This window comes from Cloeon dipterum, chromosome X (assembly GCF_949628265.1).
Source record: "Cloeon dipterum chromosome X, ieCloDipt1.1, whole genome shotgun sequence".
In the NCBI taxonomy this organism is placed as follows: Eukaryota; Metazoa; Arthropoda; class Insecta; order Ephemeroptera; family Baetidae; genus Cloeon; species Cloeon dipterum.
The window spans coordinates 21016128-21042181 of NC_088790.1; the positions used below are offsets into that span (position 1 = coordinate 21016128).

At 41.2% G+C, this 26054-nt stretch overlaps 1 protein-coding gene across 33 annotated transcripts in view; it reads left to right on the forward strand.

Moving 5' to 3' along the window:
- LOC135945391 (coiled-coil domain-containing protein AGAP005037) overlaps positions 1 to 26054 on the forward strand; it is a 99059-nt gene that overhangs the window by 35724 nt on the left and 37281 nt on the right. The window lies entirely within an intron of this gene.

A 26054-nucleotide genomic window follows, 5' to 3' on the forward strand; every position in this document is an offset into this window, starting at 1 on the left:
TGTTTTTTTATATTACAAACACAGACTATTCTTGAGGTTATTTTTCAAAAAGTTATATGCTCTTTTGCGTTTCACTTGTCGTGTGCTTTTCATGGATATATAATCCATCGACTCAGTGAAAAAGATTTATGCTATAGAGAATACTTATTGAGGCAAATAGTAATTAATAGTTTTTTACGTTTAAAAATGATTTACTATCAAATTTATCATTGTTATTACTTTTATGATTTTATTTGATTTTATATCGTGGCTTAAGAACTCATCAAATGTACCCAACTCATTTTTTACATATTTAAATTAAATGATTTAATTAATTCCTGTCATGGTTAAATTATACCACATTTACAGGTGTACTCATATATGGAATTGAATTAAAGGACTAATATGTGCAGTTAGAGATAAATCATTTAATTAAACCTTCAAAGAGAGCTGCAGTCAAAGGGGAAAGGCATAGCTGCACGGATTTACATAGTGCGTCTGCAGCCAATCGAGAATCATGTCCCATTAACACACTAGCAACCGACTCCAACGACCCTAAATATCAGCGAAAACACGAGAGCAGCTCGTCCCTGGGGCTGCACAAAACGCCGGTGTCGCAATAATCAAATCGTCACCCGGCGCAAGGTGTCTGTCGCGGTCAGGCGTGACGTCACGAGGGTGATGCACCGACCGAGGTGGAGGTGGGAACCTGCTGATGCAAGTCTCAATCAGCGGGTTATCTGGGCCGAAAGAAAGAACGAAAGTCGGTCGACGGCGGCGGTGGTGGCGGCCGGGTGGCGGGTGCAGCTGCAGAGTGCCACGCCCCCTCCAGCGGCGCAGGCAGGGCTTGGTCCTCCGTGCACCCCCGCGCCCGCCATCCCTCCGCGTTCGTTCGCTACCCGCGCGTGCACAATCAATAAGAGCATCAGCAGCCGCTGGCAAAGCGAAGGCGAGCCAACACCAGAGAGTTCGACCAGACACACCGCTCTCCATCTCGTCTGTTTGATTGCATGGACGCAGCGGACATTTGGCAGGCCAAGGGCTGAAGACACGTCGCCGAATTAGGACACGCCGCGGGGAGTGCCCCTGCCGCAACGATGCTGCTGAGGCCTAACGCCGGGTTTTGTTGTTGTTGTCGTCCGCGACCAGTCGGCCGACTGCTCTTTGACTGAAGGCTCGGTGCGAACAGCCTATAGAGAATTATGTTTGTGCGATGGAAGAACAGGAACAGCAAGACCAAGAAGAAGAGAAAGATCGGAGGTACAATCCACTTAATTTTTAATTGAGTTACGTTGCGATTTGTTGGTGTCTGTTTGCTACTGAAGGGTGACAGCGTGAACTCAGAATAAATTTCTGAGAGTAGTACTAAAAAATTCTCCAATACAGAAAAAATAATTAGAATAAATTAAAATGGACTCCAAAGACCGGTGCTAAATTTATTCATAATTTAAAACGCAAAAAATCGACAATTTGGATTATTACTTTTTTCTTTTTATTAATTTCGCTAGAGTTTTTGCAGACAATCCCGTTCCCATCAACTTTTACTTTGGCAAATAAATTAAATCTATGATCCCCCGAACATATATTTGAATTCAAATTTTAACCCCAGACAGTAATGGAATTGCTCGACAAGAGGGTGTCCCCAGGCCTTTTAAAAATATGTAAATGGGTCGTGTGTGCAAAATGTGGGCGCCAATCTATAGAGGTGTGATGGATGTGCCTCCTCCCATGCCAACAGCTTTCGCGAAGCCTTTTTGGTTGCTCGTCGATCCGTTTGATTACGGGAAGCATTTCGCCATCAGAAATTATCCTCCTTCCTTCCTTTGAAGTTTTGAAATCTTACCGCTCCTCAGGCGATGAACACTGTGAGCTGATAAATATCCTTCACAAAGCTTTGTCTCTACTCTAGGCTTAAACTGAAGTGTTTCAAACAACTCAACTCAAACAAAGGGTGTGCACCAACTTTCCAAGAAATTACGCTACAGCAAATATAAAAAAACGTTTCAAAATAAAACGCGTGTCTTTTAACATTCGTGTAATTAAATTGCGGAGCGCGCTGTATTTTGAAAAGAACAAATTTAATTGGCTCCGAGTTAATTCCAGCGGGCTCTGAAGAGTCATAAAAATGTTGTTTGGAAGAAAGAAAAGGGCAAGAGTGGCTTCTTAATTAATGGATTCTCGGCGGGCGCAGCCCCTCGGCTTGATCCCCCATTGTTTTTTGAGCGGCACACGCGAGGAGGACATTTTTCCGCATGCCACGGTGGGTGAAAAACGCTCTGCTGTTCTTGCCTCCCTCGCTCGCTCGTTCGCAAAGCGCGCCCACATTATTAAAAGGGTTATTTCAGCACGCTGCCGCTTTTCAAACACACATGCATAGTCAGAGCGTGTATTGATGGCGGGGCCCGACACACCCTTCACTCTGGGGGCGGCAAGAAACCCAGCGCTGCTTGCGCGCTAATCGCGCTCGCTTGCTCTTTTCCTGCCATCACAGCTGATTGTGAGGCTGACTAATTAAGCCGCGATTAACGCCGGAGAACGATTTCTTTATATTGCGCACAAAGAGTTGAGCTACTTTTGTTTTGTGGGACGCAGGTTCTTCCATCAGGATGCAGACTGACACAGTTTCATTACTTTAAACCGTGGAATTAATCTGGAGCAATTTGGGAATTGAAGAGGCATAATTTAAAAATAATATCATACCCGTTTTTAACAAGTATACTTCTTAAAAATTTTAGCAGCCATGTCATTGGTTATTTTAACCTGGCTTTAAGATCCATCTAACCATTTTCAAATTTTTCTTTAAGTAAATCTGAAGGAGTAAGACACTTCTCATGAATCATGTAAATCCGACTAAAAATTGCATATATGATACTGATATTTATTTGGTAGACAAGATCGAATAAATCATCAGAAAAAAATATGAAATCAAAATTTAAATTCTGAACATCACAAATGCAATTTTTACTCTCAAATTTTTTAAAAACTTATATAGCAAATTCATAAAGAGTTGAACTGATTAAAACAAAAACACTCTTTCAGCTGTAACAAAAACATAATCCATTTTATCAGTATATCACTTAAGAGATGGACAACCTCCTTAAAAAGTGAGCAAAAATTATTATGACAAACAAATGACTCATCTTAATTACTCAGTCTGGAATTCAATCGGTGTTATTTCAACCCATCAAAAGGTTGATTTAAAAAAAAACAAACATAAATTTGTAAACTTGAACGAGAAAATAAGCTAGAATTTCCCTTCCATCATCGTATATTTTACACTGTGGTGTGTAGCAAACTATGTTCCACAACGTTAAAACATTGAATAAATTTACTTTGTAGTCACGGGAGCAGCCGGCAATAAACATTAACGTCACAACTAACCGTTCGCGTTGAGCAAATTAATTAATTAATATCGTCCCACGCTGGAGCACAGAAGGGCCAGCGCCGAATTCGGTAGCCGACATCACAAGCAGGGTGGAGAGACCACTTAAAGGCCTACCCACCCTTATTACACCGCGTCGGCCATGTGATCTGATAATGTGTCGGAGTGCAGTCGAGAGGAGCTGGAGTACTAGTTGGCCAATTTCGTGCTTGGGGTCGAGCCCGTGTCATGGCGCGCCGGTAGCCACCAGCCAATGTATGTATAATAGTATTTTTGCACAATCCCATGAGCGACTCGTCATCACCGGGCAGCGGCTGTATTTGTTCAGTCGCGGTGATATTGCGCCGGCCGGCCCCTTTGTCCTCCTCGTCTGCAGAGCCAAACACAACCGTGTCGCTCTGGAATCATTTACCGCAATGTCAACTTCATTTCGGGCCGCGGGAAAAGTAACTCTCTATTCTGCAGAGTAGAGATTGCTGGGTAGAGATTCTCATGCAAAACACTGCATGGCCTAGGAATTCCACGAAATGGGAAAACATTTACAAATTTAGAGGGGCATTTACAAAGAGGGGCAATGATAGAATGAAAAACACCTGGCTTTACAATATTTACCGAGCGTTCAACCATTTTCCCGGAAATATTATTCAAATTTCAAGTTTGGAGACTGCTCGCCATTTGAAAATTGTTCAAATTATTCTAAAATATATATTTACTTTCTGCTTTTTTTGCTACTAACTAAATTTCGACTTAAAATTGTTTTTACGGTAAAACAAATATATTATATGAACTCATTTATTTTTTCAACAAAAAAGATTCGTTATTTTGCAAAGTTAATGAACAAATTGAAAGGGAGAAGAATGTGAAATGTACTTCTTTTATTTTGCAGTCAAATTTATAATATTCAACTTTTAATACTTGCTTTAAATTGAAAGCTGTTTAATAATTTTGGGTTGAAAATTAAAAAGAGAACAATTTTACGCTTGATGAAGAGAGTTCGTGTCGTTATTGTTTCATTTAAAAATTTCATGATTAAGTTAATTAGACTTCTGACCCTTAAAGATATAATTCCTTTTTGTCAGAAGAGATGAAATGCTGCTGCCTTCATTGGTACAAGTCAACAATAATAATTCACTGTAGACTGAAGAGTCATGCATAACCAATGAAAACTGAAGAAGTTATGTGACCTCTGCTCTTCTAGTTTATCATCTTATAAAAATGCCTCTAGTTGGGGATTCTGGCATATAATACACAACTACATGACTGAAATTTGTCGAGGCTTACGTGAGAAAGTAGTAAATATACGAAACCTGTCTCAATCGCCACATGCACCTTTTCTATTTTCAATGAAGTCTTCACTGGAGACCGAAAAAGCTATAAATTTATGATGATACTTTTGACAAGATCAATCATTGGAGTTGCCAGTCCTCGCGGGAATTTAGTGGGTTTCACTGCATGCGGCAATCAATTTGCCAGGAGCTTAAGTTCAGTCAAATCTTGAGAAATGAACTCGTATCCTCGGGTCAATCGGGAAATGTTGTCCCTCTGGAGACCGCCGTGCCCGTGTTAAATAACTTCCGGCGTCACTAGCAAGCCAGTGTGCAACTTGAATGATAAATGAACTTTAATTCATTCCCCAAAAGCGTCCGCCTCAGCGCACCCGCTGAATATCTGCGAAAATGCGCACCGTGATTAATGCCCCCGGGGGTGTGGATGGGAAGGAGCCGAGCGTTCGCGTTCACGCGCGTGTGCAAATAATAATGCTGATGGCCTGTAGGCTGGCAAACACCCCTGTTGTTGCCGTCGACGGCGGTGAAGATGTTGCAAACTCGCTTTTCAGACACATGATAGGCGCTGCTTCATTAGGCGCTTTGATCGCATTAATTGTGCAGCGCAGCGCTCCGCCTGATTAGCTGTCAAATGAGGAATTAACTAGACAATCTTAAGAAAAAGCTGTCCTGCTGAGGGATAGAAATTAAAAACATTGCGTCGCGGGGAATAAGGCTTCCAGAGTGACTAATAAAGTTGACCCAGCACAGACATATATGCACATTGAGTAGATTTGTTTTAAAATAGCGTCTAACAATTAACAGTAATTTATATAGATGTCAGGATATACAAAACTAAAAAAGTGTCAGAAGTTTTGCATATGTTCCATTGTCAGTACATTTTAAATATGGTCTGACGAAACTGAGACAACAGTTGCCCTATGGATCAGTCCTTTTGGCGTTTGAAGTAGACAAAAAATGGCGCCACCCTCTGTTTTACAATTTTATGAAACTAACGCTGCGATTTAAGTTGCAATATAATATACTTTTGCGTTGAAATAAAAATATTCCCATTTATGCGTTTAAAACAAAATCGTTTCAGCCAATCGCAGTAGTAACGAAAGCATAGATTTTTTCGATTTCTTTTTGTCTGGAAAAATTTCTTCCGTGATTAGCTAATCTTATTTTTGTTTTAATTCTTCCAGCGTTTAGAACGCACAGCAGCAGGATTGTATCTGGAAACAGAGCTCAAAATTCGAAATGAATTGTGGTGCCAACTCGATCTGAACACCAAAAACTTTTTCAAGTGGCCAGTTTAAACCGTTAACTAGAGGTCTCAGCCAGCCGGCAAATTTTTGGTCACGTGGACAGCCGCCAGCCACCGTGAATCTGGCAAATAAGCTGCGCCAGACACGCCAGCCGCCGGTAAAAAAGGGTAAAAAAATGCGCAGGAGAAAAAATATCTACGGGCCGTTAAGCACTGTCAAACTTCACGTCTAAAATATCGTCAGCCACGCCAGCCACCGGGAAAAAAATTCAGCTGAGCCGGTCCCGCCAGCCGCCGCCTTTATTCTCGTGGCTGAGACCTCTACCATTAACTCATCATGAACAAGCTGGGATCTGTTTGATCTGGAAAGGATAATTAATTATATTGTACTTTAATGTTTCCTCTGCTATAAAAAATATATCTTAAACAAAGTGTTGTAGATGAAACATAATCTCATCTATTTTCACGATTTCCTGTCAATAGGTCCATTATCAGAACAAAACCTGCACCTTGTAAGCAGATCCTGGTGCAAAAAATCCACCACTCAGCTCTCAGCACACGATTTCTGGAAGCCTTTTATTTTAACAAGGTCAGCCGGTTCGCAATCTCCTATGACTCGGCGGTGTGCAATTCGATCCTTCTCGATCTCATTTCTACGAATCATTTCCGAGCTCGCAACCCCGATCGCTCCTTCTCATTCCGAGGTTCGCCTTTTGATCCCATTTATCGCTCTCCATCCCTAGCCACATTCCTTCCGCACGTCGGCAACAAATTCCTCCAACTGTTCTCTGTCGCGCCTAATTCTAGTCGATTTTACTTGCAAATGCTGCCATGGGGGAGCAATGCGGAAAGAGAGCCAAGCGCGGCTTTTAAACGAACATTTCGCCAATCTTCACGAATGAAATACGAGTGTAGCAAAACCGCAGCTCTCGCACAAACCATCACTCTCTCGCACAAAGAAAGGGGTCTGAAATAGAACCCCTTTAAATCTTTTATTTTATTGAAAATAAAAAAGGAATGTTTTTCTGTACTTCTAACCGGCCGTAAAGAGATACTCCTTTGAGTTGAAAATGCTTTAAAATCTTCAGCAATTATTTTTAGTTGCTCAACTAACTCTAAGACCAGAAAATGGCCGCCTGATTTTGTCCGAATGGATTTTGCCTGGAATAGGTGTTTTGAAATTTGTCCGAAGGATCCGGAATTTGTTCGAATGTAATTTAGGATCGGAAATTGTCCGTATTTTGTATTATTCTAAATTCTGATAAAAAAAATGCCTTATCTCTCAGCACAAGTTTTTGAAAACAAATCAGATCAGTCGGATTTGGAATCTGTTGGCGGCGCTGGTCGCTTCTTAGCCCTCTTTGGCAGGTTGGTAGAGATCTGCCCTCGCAGGGTTGTATAAATTTTTATATTTTCTTCGAATAATATCTCTCACTGTGAGTTCAGCATCATCCAGTTTGTCAGTAGAGCGCTGTTTTGGGTGATCTTGATCAGCATCCCTCTTACACGTCTCTCTCTCTCTCTCTCTCTCTCTCTCTCTCTCTCTCTCTCTCTCTCTCTCTCTCTCTCTCTCTCTCTCTCTCTCTCTCTCTCTCTCTCTCTCTCTCTCTCTCATGCCTCATGCATTATTCTCTCATGCACGTAAATAACGCGGGGATCGCGAGGGAAATGAAATAATAAACAACAATTTCGCGCCCGCGTCGTCTGGCCTCCCAGACGTCTTAACGACGCAATAAAAATGCACGTCTGTGCGCCCTAATGGAGAGCAGCTGCCTCGTGCATGCTATCTCTCATGGTTCCCGCTTGTGTGCGAAACTTGAGCTGACATTAATTGAATCACCATCAATTAGCGAGTCATTTTCATACTAAACTTCCCACACTTTTAATTAATTTTGGTCCTACAATGCATACGGCGATCACGTTTCAATTTCGCCCGAGAAAATTCTTATCTCACTCTCTGTAAATTTGTTAACGAAAATTTTAAAATGATATTGTAATTTGAATTAAAATAGCCGCAGGAAATTAGTTATTGCAACCCTTTTAATTAAAATATATTAATAATAAATTCATGTGTACATTATGTCTGTAGCTCAATCCGCTCATGCAATGACTACAATGATTTTTCTAGTATCATCCTCTCATAATAAAACGAGAAAGTATTAACTCATCACCAGTTTGCTTGTTAATTAATAGGTGCTTGGATTTTCAATTTTAGAAATTTCAAGCCTAAATTTATGCAGGAATGAATGTTATATTATAGAATATTCAAACCTAAACTGAACTGAGTTTAAAGGAGCTTTCCATGTTTCGTTCTACTCTGGATTCTGTCAATGTAACGAAGTGTCGTATATCAATTGTGCACATCTTTGGCACGCACACACCTTCAAATAACAGACACTGGAGACATATTCGCTGTCTTGTGCGAGCACATACTCTCTGGAGTGCTATTAAATATTTTATCTTGGCCGGTTGGACCGACGCCAAAAAATATGAGCAAAAGCCAACCGGAATCATAAAGTGCGCAAAGCACTCGAGAAAATAGTGCAAAGAGCGCCGCTTCCTCTTCTATCGTGTAAAAAAGCATGCACTCATTCTTTGTCGGTTCTTTTGTTTCAGGTAAGCGATTTCTTGACTGATGCTTCCACCAACATTTTGTCTACTTATCGTGAGTACCTTTTGACAACAAACCGTGTGTGAGCGAGCGCGATATCTGCTTTTCCTCTCTTCTGATCAGAAGGGTACAGGACCGACTTTCTCGACGTTGACGTTCTGAAGGGAAATAAAAAGAAGAGTGAGAACAAAGTTTTCCTGATAGGTCTTTCTGAGTTAAGGCGTTGAAACTGAAAAGTAATTTGGTGCTTGAGTTTTCGGATCGAAAGCCTTAAACCACCAAAAGAAAAGCAGCATCTGCGCACGTTCAGAGCTGCAGCCGGGCATTGTGTGCGTCCAAAGCTCGAGTTTATGAATTTATTTATAAAACAACAGGTCCGCACTACAGCGCAACTCGGGCTGCTGGCGAGGCAGGCGAACGTTCGCTCGCGCCAGACGTAGTATGCGGAGGTGCGCACCAGAGACGGAGACGCGTTTCCCGCGTGATGCGGACGCGAGTGGCGTTTAACGGCGGCCCAAGACTAACCGGCCGGCACGTGTCACGGACCTCGGGCAGTGCCCAAGTGCGATAAGATGTTCATGTGGAGGCAGTGCGTCTCGCTGGAAGGTAGGAGACAACAATAAACGACACTAAAGGGGCTAGGCAACCGGCTCGGCGGCGGTGGGGAGCGGGTTGCCGCGATTTTATCTGCGTAAATGTTCCAAAAGGAGACGAAATTGGTTTGATCTTTCACTCTGCAGAAGGAGACAAATTTTGATCAGTTGCTTTTGGAAATGAAGTATATTCTCTCTTTTAAAATTAGAAACGGAAGAATCTGAATTATACACACATAATTTTGAGCAAAAAAATTATTTCAAAGGTGCTTATTCAAACTGACTTACTCTTCAAATTTTGAAAACAGCTTCCCTTTGACTGCAACGCGGCAGCGAGGTGGTTGCTTACTTGGGTTAATTTCGCACGACCCTTGACCTATTCATGTCAAGAAGTTATTCAAGCAGCTGAGCTCGCAACTTGATCGCTTTAATGAAATTTTGCTTCAAATTGTGGTGTATTATGCTCTCCCTGCTCAAATGTAATTAAAACTTGCACTCCTGTTCATAATGCACGAACCTCTCGGTTATTTGCTTGAGACTTTCGTTGGTAGGTTGCTGTGTGTTGATGACAAACTTGATGATGTTTGTTCTCTCGGAGAGCTTGTCACTCATTGTTTCTTTTTTACTCCAAGTTTTGTTATGATGGAATGATTGTTTGGAGTGTTTCACTCTGTCAAAGTTTGCGTAATACAAAAGAGCGAACTGTTCACAACTTGTGAAAATGAAATAAAGAGCCGGGTGTACAGTGGTTGGAAAATTAATGTCAATTAATTAAAATAACATCGGTTACAATGAAAAAGTGATTGATATAGCTCAATTTGGGAGTTGCAATTAGGATTTATCAGAAATGGTTCAGATCTCCCAGAAACTTCCCATATGAATTTTTGAACAAATTTGTGATTTTTCAATTGGTGAGCTCTGCGGGACTGAAAATCGTGATTTATTTTGCTGAATTTCGATGCCACAGTTTGGTAGATATGACAAAATACACAAAAACAATGAACGGTGTCGAAACAAACTTTAATGCAATTTAATTTGCATTAAAAATGAGAACTTTCCAACCAAATTTATATAAACCATCATAGAAGAAAATAACTCTAAGCTTTTCAACGATTCAACACTCAAATAGGACGCAACACTTTGCTGTTGGAACTATCAGATTTGGGGCCTTGCTTCATTGGCAGCAAATAAACAGGCGGGTGGTTTGATCTCCGGGATCTTTGGAAAGCAGCGCGTGTTTGCCGCAGATAGGATTGACCTTTGCGCGCTCCGTCGCTTTTGAAGCCAAACACGTTCAGAAATTAGCCCCCGCCGGCCGCTTTTTAACTCCTTTGGGCGTCAGACGCACGCGTCTTGATTAAAATGGAAAAGTGGGTGAGAGAGTGCTTCAATCATCGGCTGCTCTGCGGGTTTCATACGTAAGCAGGGGCCGCCTAATGGACAGGCAACCGCAGTCAGCATCAAATCCAGCCTTTCTCTCTTTCTCTTTCTGCTCTCTCGCGCTCATGTACTCTTGCACTCTCATTCTCTCGAACCATTTGACGTGGCGGCCTTCTCACTCATGCGAGTCTTATTGCTTTTTCAAATTGAAAAGAGCAGAGGGCACAGAGCTCGGGCTTGTTTGAACCCAGATGGCTCCTTTGGCGCCTTTCGAGAGGAAAACAAAAGGGGCGACCGGGTAAGTGCCTGCAGGAATTCGCGCGACTTCAAATCGATCGAAAAATTTGTTGTTTTGCCCTCTTGTTTCCTCATTCATCAAGGGAAAATTCAGAAATGACAAGAAGAAATTGGAAATGAAGATGTTAAATTATAATGACTCCATTAAAAAACTGCTTAAGCTTTGCTACTAAAAAGCAAACATCAAGAAGGAATCTTATAAAAGGAACCCGATGCTTTCTTATAATGACTTTCCCAAATAAGAGACATTCCTTATTATTTAGCCCTTTTTGCTCTCGAAACGGATAGCAAATAAGTAAAAATGTTTTTAAATTTGATACACAAATGGAAATCACATTAATGGCTTCAAAGTTTTATGTATACAAATTGTAAAGCTACATTGAAAGAATCAGTTACAGCTCTCCTGAAAGCAGCCTAGTTGAGAGGGGTATATAATTGTGTCTCACCTTTCCAAAAGAGTCGTTTTAAACTGGGGAATGCTGTCAATTTGCAACTTTAATTAACGGGCGCTCGCAAAAGGACGGTGCTTAAGTGTGTGTCGCAGCGTTTTCATTACAGTTGCGACACTCAACGGCCGGCGAATAAATAAATGCAAGTCTAATTTGGCACGGCTGGCCGGGTGCCAGCAGAAAAATTCAACCTGCGCATCAGGTGCGCAGGTGGGCGGAAAGTTTAGGGCCCAATTGCGCATTCCATCAGAGGGCGAAAGGGCCAGGCGTGGATTTAATTTTGCACGTCTCGCTCACGTTCAAGCGAGTTGCCTCCACTCCCTAAACGGATAGTCGCGATCAATCCAAAGACGATTAAGAACGGAACATTTGCGTCAGCAAAAGGCCATTTCCTCAGTTTGAGATCCTGGTTAACGAGCTGCAGATTTGGGAACTTTGTTTATTGACTCTCTAAAGCTTCAAGAACGGTGCACATCTTCTTCGTACCTTTCACAGCAAAGTATGAAGTTCTACGAGAGAAAACTGAGACTGATAGTCCCTTCAGTTTGAAATGAATGGGATGAAATTCAAATGTTCCTGTTTCTATGTCAGTCGTCTGTCCAATGTTTTATTTAAATAACAGTTCTGATATATGCACATTGGATTAGAGTGCTATCACATCTACCTAAATTCATTCCTTTTGGGCAAAAATCTTGCCTTGGGAGGCGTCGAAAATGAGAGGAGCCAGTTTCCGGTCGCGGCGACCATTACGCCTTTGTTCAACGGCGACCTTTCCTCGCTTCCACCCGCATGCATACGAAAGCAAGCGTTTCCTGCTGTACGAGAGAGATCTCTAGATAAAAAAAGTCGGAAAGGGAGCACAATTTGATTACGACAAAAGTTAATGCTGATGACAAAGGCTGGGGAGGAATTAAAATGCTCGGCGCCGCCTCGACAAGCCTAAGGTGCGTGCACTATACGAGTAAAAGGTTTTTCGTGTCGGCGAATGAGCAAGACTGTTCCCTCCGATAATATGCTTGGGGGAAAAGCTTACATGTAGCTCCTTGTTGTTTCAGCACAGGGCCTCACAAATTGAGCGAGCGCTCAGATTAGTGTTGTACAGGCGCACCTGGAATAATTTAGACTTGATTAATACGAAAATTTGGTACACAAATACATTAAAATTATATAAAACAACGGACAGACTTTGTGATTCGTGATGTGGAACTATTTCGAGTGCTTCCAAAAATGTATGCATCAAAAATTGTTGAACATGAAGTAAAAAACATATTTTTTGCGCATCATTAAGTTGCAAAAAGTAATTAATGACACTTTGAAGTCATGTTTACAGCATTAATGGTGGGCGAGTTTCAAATTAGCGAATATATGACTATATATTCTCGCAATTTTTATGCCAATTACGAACGTTTATGTGCCAATCTACGGCTCACAGCCAAAATGTGTACATACGCAACAGCGCTGCCTTTGAAAAGAGCTGTTATTTCGTATTCCCAGCAGTCGTGTGCCGCTGCCATAACTCAGAATTAATGCGGGCACCTCGCGTGGTGACAAATGATCCGCCTATTGATCAAAAAACGGCAGCCACCCGCCGACGGTGCGAGAGCGGCTGAATAATTCAGCAGCCCGTCAGGCAGCAGTACGAAAAATGGTAATTCGCCCGATTTGTCTGTCTGTTTGCACACCACGTTTGTACATTTCCGCTGTTTCTTTTCTTGGTAGAAAATTGGAACGGAAAATTTGCTGATGTGCTGAGGTTTTTAGAAATTGGTTTCGTATTATATCTTGTTCTTCCAGCAGGGTGGAGATTTCGGGGATTTGACAGTAGATGATGACACCCTGCATGATGTGAACTTTATTCCTCCACGTCAAAACTTGGATTCACATTAATTAAATAAGAGCAATTTATGGAAATGTACTCTGCATTTTGGCTATACAATACTACTTGCAATAACAATCAAATGTTAGAATTGTGCAAAACTTTGTTAAAAACTCTTGCAGTTGAATAAATTTATGGAATATCGTTGGCTTCCTTGAGATAGGTTTTCTGATACAAATTACATTGTTAAAAATAATAATCATGTTGCTTTTTAATAATTTCTTATAAGAAAAAAAAATAAAAAAGAAGAATTATTTTGTACCATACAAAATATATGATAACCATTAGTTTGAAACGAAGAACTCGTTTTTTTTTGCTCTTTTGATCCCTGTCCGAGGACCGAGAAGGGCGCGCACTGCACTAGCACGAATGCTGAAACCCGGGTCCAAATAACACCGCGAACGGATAACATGGGCGCACCAGGCCGCATAGGGACCCAGCCCACCGAAGGGCCACTTGCCTCCGCACCGAGGACTGACATTCGTCCCGTGATGCCAAATCACGCATGCTGGAAAGGTGCAAACCAGCAAGTTGTTTGGATGGGTAATTTACAAATCGCAATTTTGAAAGCAAGATTGCATATTGCTAGGGAAAGGTGTTCATCGCAATCAAAGTATATCAAAAATCTGATGAGCCCCCGATCAAATAACAAACCCCATCCCTGCGGTAAAGAACCGCCCTAAATGCACTGTCAGTCGGTAATCCACGCGGGGTGGGGTCGTTGCCTTTATCGCGTGTTTAACCCCTTCCGTGCCAAACTGGCGTAAAACGCGTTCAGCTGAGCAGAGAAAAAAGAGTGACAAAACAAAATCCGCGGAACAGAGAGCGGCCGGCCAAGCGCATTTAGCAGCGAATCAGGCGTGAAGGCAGAGTGTGCGGCAGGAAGGTGCGATGGACCGCGCGGGGGCAGCCGCAGTGCGAGTTGGCCCTCGGCAGGCGGCGGGCGGATGGTGACCAAGTGCTGCTGGTCGGGCAGCGGCAGCCCCGAGAATGTGTCCGACGCCTACCAACCGGCCAAGGACGAGCGGGCTGCCGCCAAGGACGACGACGACGAGTGGCACTGCTGGCAAAACTGGGCCACACGCACCGACGAGCTTCACGTGCACGTGGTGCCCGACCAGGTGCACACCTCTGTAGTGCCCAACTACCAGCAGGGCAAACTTCTGTGGCGCCGTTCCAACTGGAACTCTGGTTTAGGTCTGTACGTTCAGTCTACATACAAGTCTTCTTGTTTATTTTGCAAGAAACAGAAACAGAAAAACAGAAACTTTGTGTATGTATAAACAAATTTGTTCAAGTATGACAGAACTGATAAAATTTCTCTTTTGTGATTTTGATTTGAAAGAAGCCATTTGAATTTTCAAAGTGGGATATATTATCTCTTAAATTGCTAAAGAACAAAATTGATCTCAGATCTCAATTTAAAAATTCATAGTCACCATTATTTACGACGTAGAAGTCATGGAAATCGTTTACCAAAGGAAAATATAATATAAAAGAATAATATTTAATAATGGCTACAAAATACAAATTACCGCAATGATCATTGAATGAGCACATGTTTAGATTGAAAATCGTGTTAACTGTGGGTCAGCAGAATGAGCTTGGGAGCATTGGTACACAATTTAAAAATCGATTTTTAAATCAGCTATTTTTCGATTATATCGAGCAAATCGTAAAACTTGAATAGGGAGTTTTACTTACACAAACTGTCTACAGTAATGTCAACAATTATAGATTTTCCCTCACGGTATTTTCCTTGAAACGCCCCCGTTTAAATATTGCTCGTAACCACACCCTTTCTCGACATCCCCATTTTCGAATATAAGAATCTTCTATCTTTTGAACTTCTTTGAAAACGACTTTTTCCCACTGGAAAATGACAAAATGACAGAATGTAATTACACCGATGGAATGAAACGATCCAAAATTTTCAAATAGAGAGTTCATATAACAAAGAGGAAGTTTTGTCGTTACGTATAGGAAAATGTCAGGCATTTCACGTCCTCTCTTAAAAAGGACCTCGTTAGGAATTCTCAGTCAAGTTTAATTATCCTCTTACAAGTCTTGAATATTTCATGAAGTGAAAATTAAATCAGTTATGTTAGTTCAAATAATGTTTTGATCAAACACAAACAAACTTTTTGATAGTCTGGTTTGCACTAATTTATGATTTTATTGCGTAGGATGAAAACTACTATTTAACAGTTTGAAGGAAATTTCCTGGTAGAATTGCTGGTACACGGGCGGAAAACAGGTTTTATCTGTTTAGAAATTCAATCAATAATATTGAGCTTCATTTTCCTCTTTCGCTTGTAAAACGTAATCCCAGATCTGCTGAAAATTAAATTCCCCCTTTCAACCTGGACCAAAAACTTTCCCAGAGCTTTCATTCTCAATTTCAATGCGAAATCAATATCACACTCGGCACACATCGCCAAACTTCTTGACAAGCGAGCGTGAAATCATTTTGCAGGCCTGTTTGAGCAATCCGCAGTCAATCCGCACGAATCGAATTTGGGCTGCGGAAATACATGCACGATAAGGCCCACGTTTTGTGCGCACGTGCACATTCATCTCGCTAAAGATGAAAATTCGCTGCCAACCCGCCTCGACTTGATTATGCGGCGCACGCATTCTTGATGCAGGCTCTTTAAGGGCTGTTCTATGGCCTTGCACGCTTTCAAAGGTCAAAAGCTCGCGCGGTGTGTGTTTACATCTCATCTTTCCGCCTCGAGCTGCGTGCGTGGGATCAGAGAAGCGTGCAGCAAAGATTTTGGCGAATTTGAATGGCAGCGGGAAGTCCGCTTTTGATATGCTCACTCTGCTTTTACAAGTAAATAAAGATCCAAAATTTCCCATTTCCTCCTCTATTAGCGGATGTTTTCTCCGAAGAAAATCGATGAGAAATGTTGTTGACGAAATATTCTGTGAAATTTTAGTTGCTTTATCAAATTGCGAATCGCAGATATCGGTTTCTTCAAGTGTACTTCTAGAAATCGGAGCTGCAGTGTCAGTTTCAATGATTTTCCGTTTTTTATTCTGAAAATGGGTTGCCTCAACTTTTTACGCTCTCAGAGGTTGTTGCTTAAGTTTTTGCACGTATACACTCTGTAACAAAATCCAAACATTGCGATTGGAGAGGGATTTGTACAACGATCTTGAGAGCCATATAAAATATCCCATACAAACAGATCTCTGGAACTCTGCAAACAGGGTTTATCCTCGAGTTTCCTCATCGAGACTTTGCCTCTTAAAAGTTGTTGGTTGAAAGGAAAGTTATAAAATTCATTTCAGCCAACACTCAACAAGTAAAGTGCTGAATGTAACTGGTATTATCAGCTAATATTGCGTTAGAAATTAAAAAAAAATACTTTATCTGAGATTTTTACGCCGTGTTAGTGTTGAAACAAAAAGGGGGCTTATGCGCGGAATTTTCGCCAAAGCAATCAAGCGTTAATGGAAATTTCCCGCCCCTAAAAGTTAAGCAATTTGCTCCTCACTGCTGATGTATACACACTGAGGCCGCTTATAAAAAGCTGCGTGCATACTCGCACACTGGCGCATTCACATCATCGTGAACGCTTTTAACGCAAAAAAGGCTGGCTGTTAATTATTCACCAAAGTTTAGGCCGAATGTCGCGCTCGAAAAACGAAGCAAAAGAGAGATGGCGAGGCCCCGTGATGATGGTGCACGGACGCTTTTTATCTCTTTATTTATTCATTCAAGTGTTGCCGGTGAATGAATGCACGCCGGGCGCACTGAAAATAAAGCAGCTCAACTCGCATAATAATGTGGGTGCCAGTTGTGAAACGCAGCGCATTTGCATACATACACATGCCTCTCTCGCTCAAAAAGCCGGCAGCCTTTTGAGGGCCCAATTTGAGGGCTCTCGAGTACGGCACATTGACTGAAAATCTGATATTTGCTGCCCCAATCAAATCATTTATCTGGATTTATTTTACCTTGGAGCCAATTTCTGTAGTAGTTTTGTTTAAAAGATTTTTATAAGCATAAAATTATTTTGGGACTTCATTAAATTCACGCCACGGCTTTATGAATTCCTTATTGTAATTTATGTAAAATTAGCTCGGTTAGCTCCATGGGAACCGATCACAAATTCCCTTCAACGCAGCAGTTGTGAAAAGCCCTCAATTTCTCGCTCTGGGATTAAAATACACAGTAGTGAGCCTGTGGCTCGGCATCAGTATTATATGATGTGTGCAGTCGCGTACAAACACATATGCATATTTATTACGCCTAAACACAAACACACACCCGCAATAATTACAGGGTGGATCTCGCGTGGACGCCCTATTGCAGCCTGAAAACCCGCAGTCCCCTCTCGCTTTATTGCCGTCCGTCTGATTTGTCGGTCCAATCGGCGTCACGATTGAAATAATTATAACACGCACTCTTTTAACCCTGTCGCGACCGCATGAAATGACAAATTGAAATGCAATTTGACGCTTGGCTTACCCGACTAATTAAAAATTAGGGATTCGGCAGCGGGCACTCGTTTTAAATGTCCACATCAAAGGAATAAATAATTATCGTATCCTTTCATTATCGGACACATTTAAATCAGAGTCAAAATAGAAAAAATTTTATTTGTTAAACATACAGTGTTTGTTCGTACAATTTAATTTGCTTGAATGAAATTTGGCAGAGCAAAAACTCTAACTGCTAATTAACTGGAAGTTGCAACAATGACTTCTTATCGACGGTCACTTCCTTTGAAGTAAAAGAAAAATCTCTTTCGCGGAATCACAAAGGCACCTCACGGCAGCCAGATTATAATTCAATTTTGGGTCCGCAGACTTTCTTTCATCCGCTGAAGAAGGCGTCTCTGGTATGCATTAGGCGCCATCAAGCAAACGAGCCTTTTTTCCGCGGATAATTAATGCCAGCCGGCCGCCAACTTTAGATCCATTCTTGCCATGATGAAAGCGGATAGGAGCACTCGGCTACATGCATCTCCCATACAAAATAGCATAGCGGAGGGGAAATCCAGCAGCATAACAATGATTCACCCAAGCTGCTGCTGCTGGCCATTCTTTACATTGAGGTGAATGCTGCACTACCGTCATGACGGAGGCGTCCATACTTTTTCAAAATTGATTAACAGTTCTGATTGGGGTTGAAAAAACCTAAATTAATCAGCAAATTGATACTTCTACTAGCGCCTCTTTTTGAATTGGAATTTCATCGATCATTTTATTAAGTCAGAGCTGTTTACAAAAGCAATTTATGAAATTGGAAGCAGTTTAAACTGTGCCTGTAAACAATATTTTTCAATATTTTTCCAGATTATTTAATGAAAAAAATTCTGATTGATTTTCAAGCATAATCTTTGAGTTTTTTTCCTGTAATTTTGATTTCTCAGAAAAAAATATTGGTAAGCAGTCACATTTGAAAATGCAAAATTTAGTGTGGTTTATATTTGAAGAAAAAACATGACAAGCAAAAATTTGTAAGGATTGACCGAGTTTGGGCGTCTGAGAGGTCAATAATTATCTCGCGTGCTCTCGTATTGGACAACCCCTGTTTTTGTCCCTTTAGCTTCAGAAAATTTTGAATTAACGGCGCTCATTTCTAAGTAAAACCAAATTGAAAAGCAAATAATCAGGTGATGAAATCTTCCAAGGATTTGACAATCTCCCTCCCTGTCACAAAATTTTCTTTGTACAGAAAATTTAAGGCTTCAAAATTCCACTCTAGAGCTACTTTAAAATAGGAAAGTTTTGCTTTTTATGCAGCTAGATTTTACTTATATGCAAGCAAAGAGTCATGGATTTTTTAATCTGAAGTTTTGCAATTTGTTGTTGTTTATTTCAATTTGAAACATACCTCCCTAAATATACTAAAAGCCTATTGACATCTTTCACGAATTCCAAAATGTTTTGAAAGACTGTTTGGCGGAGTCATCTACAATTTTATACTGACAAAGGCAGAGCTCCCAAATCATTTTTTGGCTCATTTTAGAAACTACATTAAATTTTCAGCTTTCCTGAAAGAATTTAAAATTGGATCACTTTTATAACGAAAAATTGCACGTGACTTCGGTATAAGAGCATGCAAGCAATCGGCGAGGGCGCCCTCTCCCCGCCGCCGCACACCCCACAGCTTTTCTTGTTAGTCTCCTTGCGACTATCGCATTTTTTGTGACCCTCGCCTGCTCGCCCGCTCGCATCTCCCAGTGTCTCCTCGCGCCGTGGTGCGGTTTAGTGCTCTCGGCGACAGCGAGCTGCGAGCTTGGGTGTCAGTCGCGGTACACACACTTGAGCCCACTCGGCCGGCGTCTACCTCGGCTCCGTGCGTGCGTGTGTTTTCCTTGCTGCTCATTCGCATGCACCGTGCGGCCCGAAACTCGAGATAATTATTACGCTGTGCGCCGCGATGAAACAACAGTCCTTCAGTTTGTTCTGCGAGCCCGTCGCGGCCGGATGTTGTGCTGCGTCCGTGGCAGTGTGATTGTGATTGAGTGTGCGTGCGCCCGCGGATAGGTGCGTTTAGTGCGCGGGAACAGAGCCGAATGAAATTCCGCACTATGCCAGGGAAAACTGTAGTGAAAAGGTTCGCCGCCTTCTTCGGCAGCCACTCTAGCAAAGGTAATTTTGTTGTTTCCCTGGAATGATTTCTGGAGCATATTATATGTAAATTAAAGTCTACGAGTGTCATATATTATATCCTTAAAATAGAAATAAGGGTGAATTAATACAGAACAACAGTTAAAAAAAACTACATTTTTTGTTGGCTTCACCAAGCGGTATCTTGAATAGAGGTTTAGAACATAAAATTTTTAAAAGAAAAAATTGAAAATAGGTAAATCACGTTCAGGTTTTGCTGATTTTCTCAACAGTTTCCTTCCTGGACCATTTCTTATTATAAGATATTAATCAAAATGTGATACCTTACCTCTTCTTATTTATATAAACAGTGAAAAATGTTTGTTGGGAAGACAGTGCTTGAAAATATGCATAGAAAACTTGCTTCTGCATATTAATTATTGGAATTTAAGTCGAATAGGGAAAAAATTAAAAAATCAGCTGTGTTATATCCCAAGTATTCGCTCAGGTATTTAATGAATGTGTGCACGCAGTGAGGGCGGAGTATGAAACTATGAAATAAATTAAGTCTATCTCTAGCAGTCAAAGAGAGCAGTTCTTTCCTTTTTTCCTACCCGGCCACCCCGCAACACCTACATTTCAAGTGGCGACGAGGATGGGATACTTAGGTAATTCACTACTTATCAAGCTGTTTTTTTTAATTTTTCCAAACCGAGTGAGATTTCCCTTCAAAAAGGAAATTTTCTACTTGGTTCCAATTAGTAGTGATTGATGTTTTAAAAATATCAATTTGAAGGGTGGTCAAACGATAATAAATACCAAAATAAAATGGGAATAATTGTAAGCGGAAAGGGAAAACTGGGTAAAACTCTCGGTGATATTTTTGATGGTATTTACCTCTGGCACGATGAAAAGTGCGGTATTTACTAAACCTTGCTGACATCTGTTGTTCTGCTAATGGAATTTAAAAAATGTCCGAATTGCTCACGTATTTCCTAAATATCTGGCGAACCAACTGGAAAACACCAATTTCTCAGAAGTTCCAGGGAGATTTTGATTAAAGTGTTTCGCTTTCCCTTTAAAAAACAACATGTTTCCTCAAAAACCTTGTTTGCGCGCCCAAATCCCTGGATCAGACTATAAATAATATATATTTGTATAACATTGAAATTTCCTTTTGACTTTTGAAATTAAATTTGGAGTAGGAAAAAAATATCAAAATGGAACTGTGTACAATACACAAGGCCACAAACTGAGGGATTTTATTTAGAGCAAACACTAATGGATGGACGGTCCGATGTGAATGTTGAATATTGTGTGTTTGCCCGATCCCAATCACTACAAACGAAATCACATCGAATTTTTCGCGGAAACCCTATCGGTCGACTGGCACGAATTTCGGCACAGTGGTGTTCCATCATCAAAGCCGTGGCTGCAGGCTGCTAAGTAAGCAGCAGTAGTGCACGCATATACAAAGATAATTGCATTAACTCTGTGTCAGTGGGCTGTAAGAAAACAAACAAGCGACTTTGTACTCGACGACTCACTAGCTGGCGCACAAAAAAGCCGTGCACAGTGCTGCCGGCTGCGAGAATGCGAGTTCGCAGCCGCCAACGAGGCACTAACTAACGCAATTATCATTATTTTGCGCTAATAAAAAGAGCCGGGGATTTGTTTGCCCACTCGGCTGCAAAATTCGCTTGGATGGCTTTGAGTTGCAAATGCAATTATACGCTCCGCACCAAGTGCAACGCTGGTGTAAATCCAAAAGGTGCGAAGTGTGACTGCAACTTGAGGCTCGTCCCAACTGGTTTTGCCAGAGCTGCGAAATGACTTAAACATTTTTTCCCGGAGAAATTAGGAAACGCTTGGGTAGTTTGATTTATGCTGGGCTGTTTGAAAAAACGTGTGGCTCTCGTTATACGCGGAAAAAACTGTTCTTTACACAAAGAGCGACCATTGAGAGATGCTGATTGCAGAGTAGAGTGTTTCGAGAGACGTTAATATTAATGAAAATGGACATGAGAACATATTAATTAGATTAAGGCATTGAATCACAATTTATCTAAATAAAGTAAGCCAGCAACGCCTAAATATGGCCCATTTTCTTCTGCGAGAAATACACTGGCAATTTGATTAGTCTCGCTAAATTGAAATTTACTGTCTGTCTGCGTCGTTGTAACCCTCGTCAAGCCACACGCCACGTGCATGTTATTTATTGAACGCACCTTGACCTGACTGCCAATGTCTGCATCTTTGCCGCTTGAGCCGCTACGAAAGTATATATTTGTGGAATCCAACGTAGTGTGCTTTTGACATGAAAGCAATGTTACAAAAAGTTTCTCAGTATTTCACGTATGCCCACAGATTTATTTTTTGATTTGCTAAGCGCACAAATAAAAATACATGACAAGTTGATATTTTTGCCGTGAATAAAAATATATTTATTTTAGATAGAAAGGAAAAACGGAAGCCAAAAGGGATAGAGCTTGACTTGATTCAATTTTTTTTTCGTCATGGACCAGCAAATTTGTTTGGGAGATTTCAGGATAACAAATTGATAATTTTTAGATGTCACTCCATTTTTGTTGAATTATTATTTTATTTGTCTTGATATGGCAATGTATGGGATAGAGTTACCCTGCTGAACCATAATGTAGATTAATTTTAAACTAAAAAGTTAGTCGTGTGAGCTGTCAAATGAGTTTTTTGCTTAATTAAAACATGGCATTTTATAAAGTGATGCAGCAAAATAAAAAAATAAATTATAGTTGAAGATAATCTTGTCTTTTGTCAAGCATGGTTGAAAATTTCACACATATTCCTTTTTTTATTTTATGACTAACTCAAAGGAACGTAAGGGTTTTAAATTTTGAAGCTTTTAAAAAAAACTCAAACAGAAGAGCAATGTTATAAAGGTGGTTAATTTGGATTTTTTCTTTAAATATAATTATAAAAATTTAAAAGATTCACGATTTAAAAATTAAAATTTTTCGGGCAATTCGAGCATAAAAAATGTTTGAAAAACTGAATGCTTTGCGTACATAGATGATTGTGATGGCCACGATGATAAGGGTTAAATGAAATTCCCCATCGGACCGAACAGTTTTAAACTGCAAAGAGCGCCGTCGTGTTGAGTGTCCGCCGACCATATTGTTAGTGTCAATGTCAATAGCAAAGTTGTACCAGTAGTGGGCGAATTTCGCGCGCGGGCTGTCGGATGCGACGAGAAAATGTTTGCGCTGAAATTGGACTCGCCGCATCCAATTTTCGACAGCAAACAAGCCCAACGAGTGAGGCCAGCCATGCCACGAGGGCCAATTGCGCCTCTCGCTTTTGCATAATTTGATCAACATGACTCAACTGCCAAACCGATTACGCGATTTGCCGCCCATATGTGTGCCAGCCAGAGTCCCCTGGGCTTCTTTTGAGTGTTTGCCTCCTCGTAGAGGTCCATAATCGCACGCGTGTGTGTCATCCGTGAAATCGATATTCTTGTGAAAATAGGCTGTGTCGCTGGGAAACCAGAAATCGTATACTCTGGAAGAATCGATTTCATATGTCTGTCAAACTGGTTCTCAAGCAGACATTAAAAAGGTTGTTCTACCACACTTGATAAAGATCAATCAGGCTTAAAAATGTTGATTTCAAGTGTGTGGTAAACAATACAAGATGAAATTCTCTTCAAACAAGAGTGTCTTCACTAATCAGACTTTGTTTTCGAGGACAGACTTAATTTTTCCTCTCGAAATACAGGTTATTTCACAATATTTACAAACAAAAAAGCTTATTTCTGATTAAATAAATATCCATTATCTGAAATCCTGTAAAGCCCTTTGGCCTTTTTAAAATTGTTCCTGATTTAAAAAAAAACATTAGGTTGAGATGCTTTGAAGTTTGCATTGATTCCTTTTTTTAGAATCCTATTATCCTAGCCATAATAAATTTAAATTGCAACACCCTAAAAACGTTAGATCTATTCTTAATCTAAAGAAAAAAATACTTGTTTATCGTTAGTCATATCTAGTTTCAATCAAGAGAATTTGCAATGTGCACTACTTGTTATCCAGATATTATTTTTTTGCTTAAACAAGTTTAATTTTTCAACAAGGTCAAATCAGAATCAGAAAGCAAATTGAAAGCTCCGTAAACGAAATAGAATTTGATGGCATTAAATTTCTGTTTTTTATCCAATTAAAAGTTTTGACTGCTAAGTTGTCTGAAATTAAAAGTAAAGCCCCAACAGATTTATTTTCACCTACATTTATTCTGTGTGTTTTGTTCGTGGCCCCTAAAGCAGCTATCAGTTGCAAGAAGCCTGCGATTCAAGAAAGTTTCCAATTGCTTTTGACGCGGGCGTAAAAAACCTTTATTCTGCTCACAGCAAACTTCTAGATTCTTGGCGCGAAACTTATGCTCGCAAATAAACAAAACGAGCGCACGCATCAGCAACTTTTTCTGCAGATTGAAATGTCTGTCGCGTGTGTGTCGCGGCCGGCGGAGAGCTTACGCATGATTTATGTGTGTAGCGAAACAAAAGACGCAAAAGGCGGGCAACCTTTGCCGGCATCTGAGGGTCGTTAAGGCACAAGACGAGTGTCTTCCTGCGTGAAAACAATTGCTGGATGTGCACGCGGGGCCGGCTCGCATAGGCCGTCGTGTTTACACGCCGCTCTCTGCTTGATGAGCAATAAAATAAGGGCGTGGCCGCTGCTCTGCTGGTTGTATATCTCTCACCCACCCGCCCGCCCGCCCGCCCTCCAGCCAGCCAGCCCTGGCCTGGAACACGTGCGTATTCCAGCGAAAGCTTTCTTTCAAGTTAGTATCGGACATAATTATTATTATTATTTGGTGAGCTCGCTGCCTTTGTGCGTTTTAAAGCGGACCCACCCACGCGCATCCGAGGCGCAATTTGGATGCTGATGAGCGCCGACTGGTCTATTTTTCGGCGGCTTAAAGGGCTCAATAATAAATCTGGATGAAATGAGGGTGGTGGAGAGCAGTTCTTTTGAATCGGCTTCCTCTTTGGCTGCATTTCAACTACAATGCCAAATGTTGAAAATTAGGCGCTGTTATACCAAGAACAAATTGCCACAAATAACTGTGTTTTTAAATCTTGTTTTCGAGTTGGAGACCGAGGCTGTGATTCAATCTTTTCCTCATTAAGATGAATATAATGAAACAGAGTTGGAATTTCCTTATTACTGCATTTATATGACAGAGCGACAGGAATGTCGATAAGTATGCGAGCACCATAATATTCGTTGCCAATGCTTTCTTCCTTCAGGCTGATCCGATCGATCCAATTAACATTCAAAACTGAACTTCATTTTTAAACCAGGAATCTCCGCCGTGGCTCAAATCCACGACCCAAATGGATGCCATTGTTTATTTACTGCTGGCTTTACGCTTTGATGGCGCTGCTGTAAAAGATGAGGGGCTATTTTTGAAATGAACCGATTATGGACATCGTTATTAAGATTTATTTGCATCCGACCATGGTGGCTTCTAACATTACTCAACTTGACAGGGAGCAACTTGGTGGCCTACGCCGTAAAGTTGGAAATTGTTACATCGGGTTTCACTATTTTACGATGCATCTGGTAGTTTTTAAATGCTCTAATCACTTTCTCTGGTGAAACTGAGAATGCAGAAACTGGTTAAGGTTAATTTCTATGGGGAGAAATATCAGCAAAATTAGTAAATTTTTAAATATCACTCAAAGCACACTAGATAGTGGTTTAGTGTTAAAAAAAATGCAAAATATCATCGACATGATAAAGGAAATATTTGACAGCTATAAGATTCCTTTTTCCGCTTTCCGTTTTGAAGGTTGACATCATTCAAAAGTTCATTTTCCTACCCTCTGCAGTGCTCTGTAAAAACCGCAAACCAGAAAATTTCAATAAAAAGCGGTGGCGGGTGGGTGTGTGCGTAACGCCGGCAATCTGTACAAGCCGCGACGGTTTCGTTTGGCGCGGAAAAAGCGGCGGCGATCAGGGTGTCAATTTATCAGGCTGACAATGCATCAGCTTGTGCGCGTATATCCAGCACATCATCAGCGGCCATAAATTTCACGGTGTGCTCGTGCGTGCATATAAAATGTTTAGTTTGAGGCGCGCGGGGCAGGGCAGGGCGGCGGGGCTGCGCTGCATTTGCTCTTGGCCCGGCGAGAGTCAGCCAGCCAGCCACCTTGGGTGGTGCGCGGCGCATGTGTTTCCATCCCCAACCCCCCGCCACCGAGAGACCGAGAGGAACACCCTTTCGTTCCGAACACTAAGCCTCAGTTAGAGAGCCCGGCTCCGAAATGCCGCCGCTCCATTAGCGAGCAGCCAGAACGTCCGGCCATGTGCAGCCATTGTTGCCGAAAATCGGATTGTTGCTC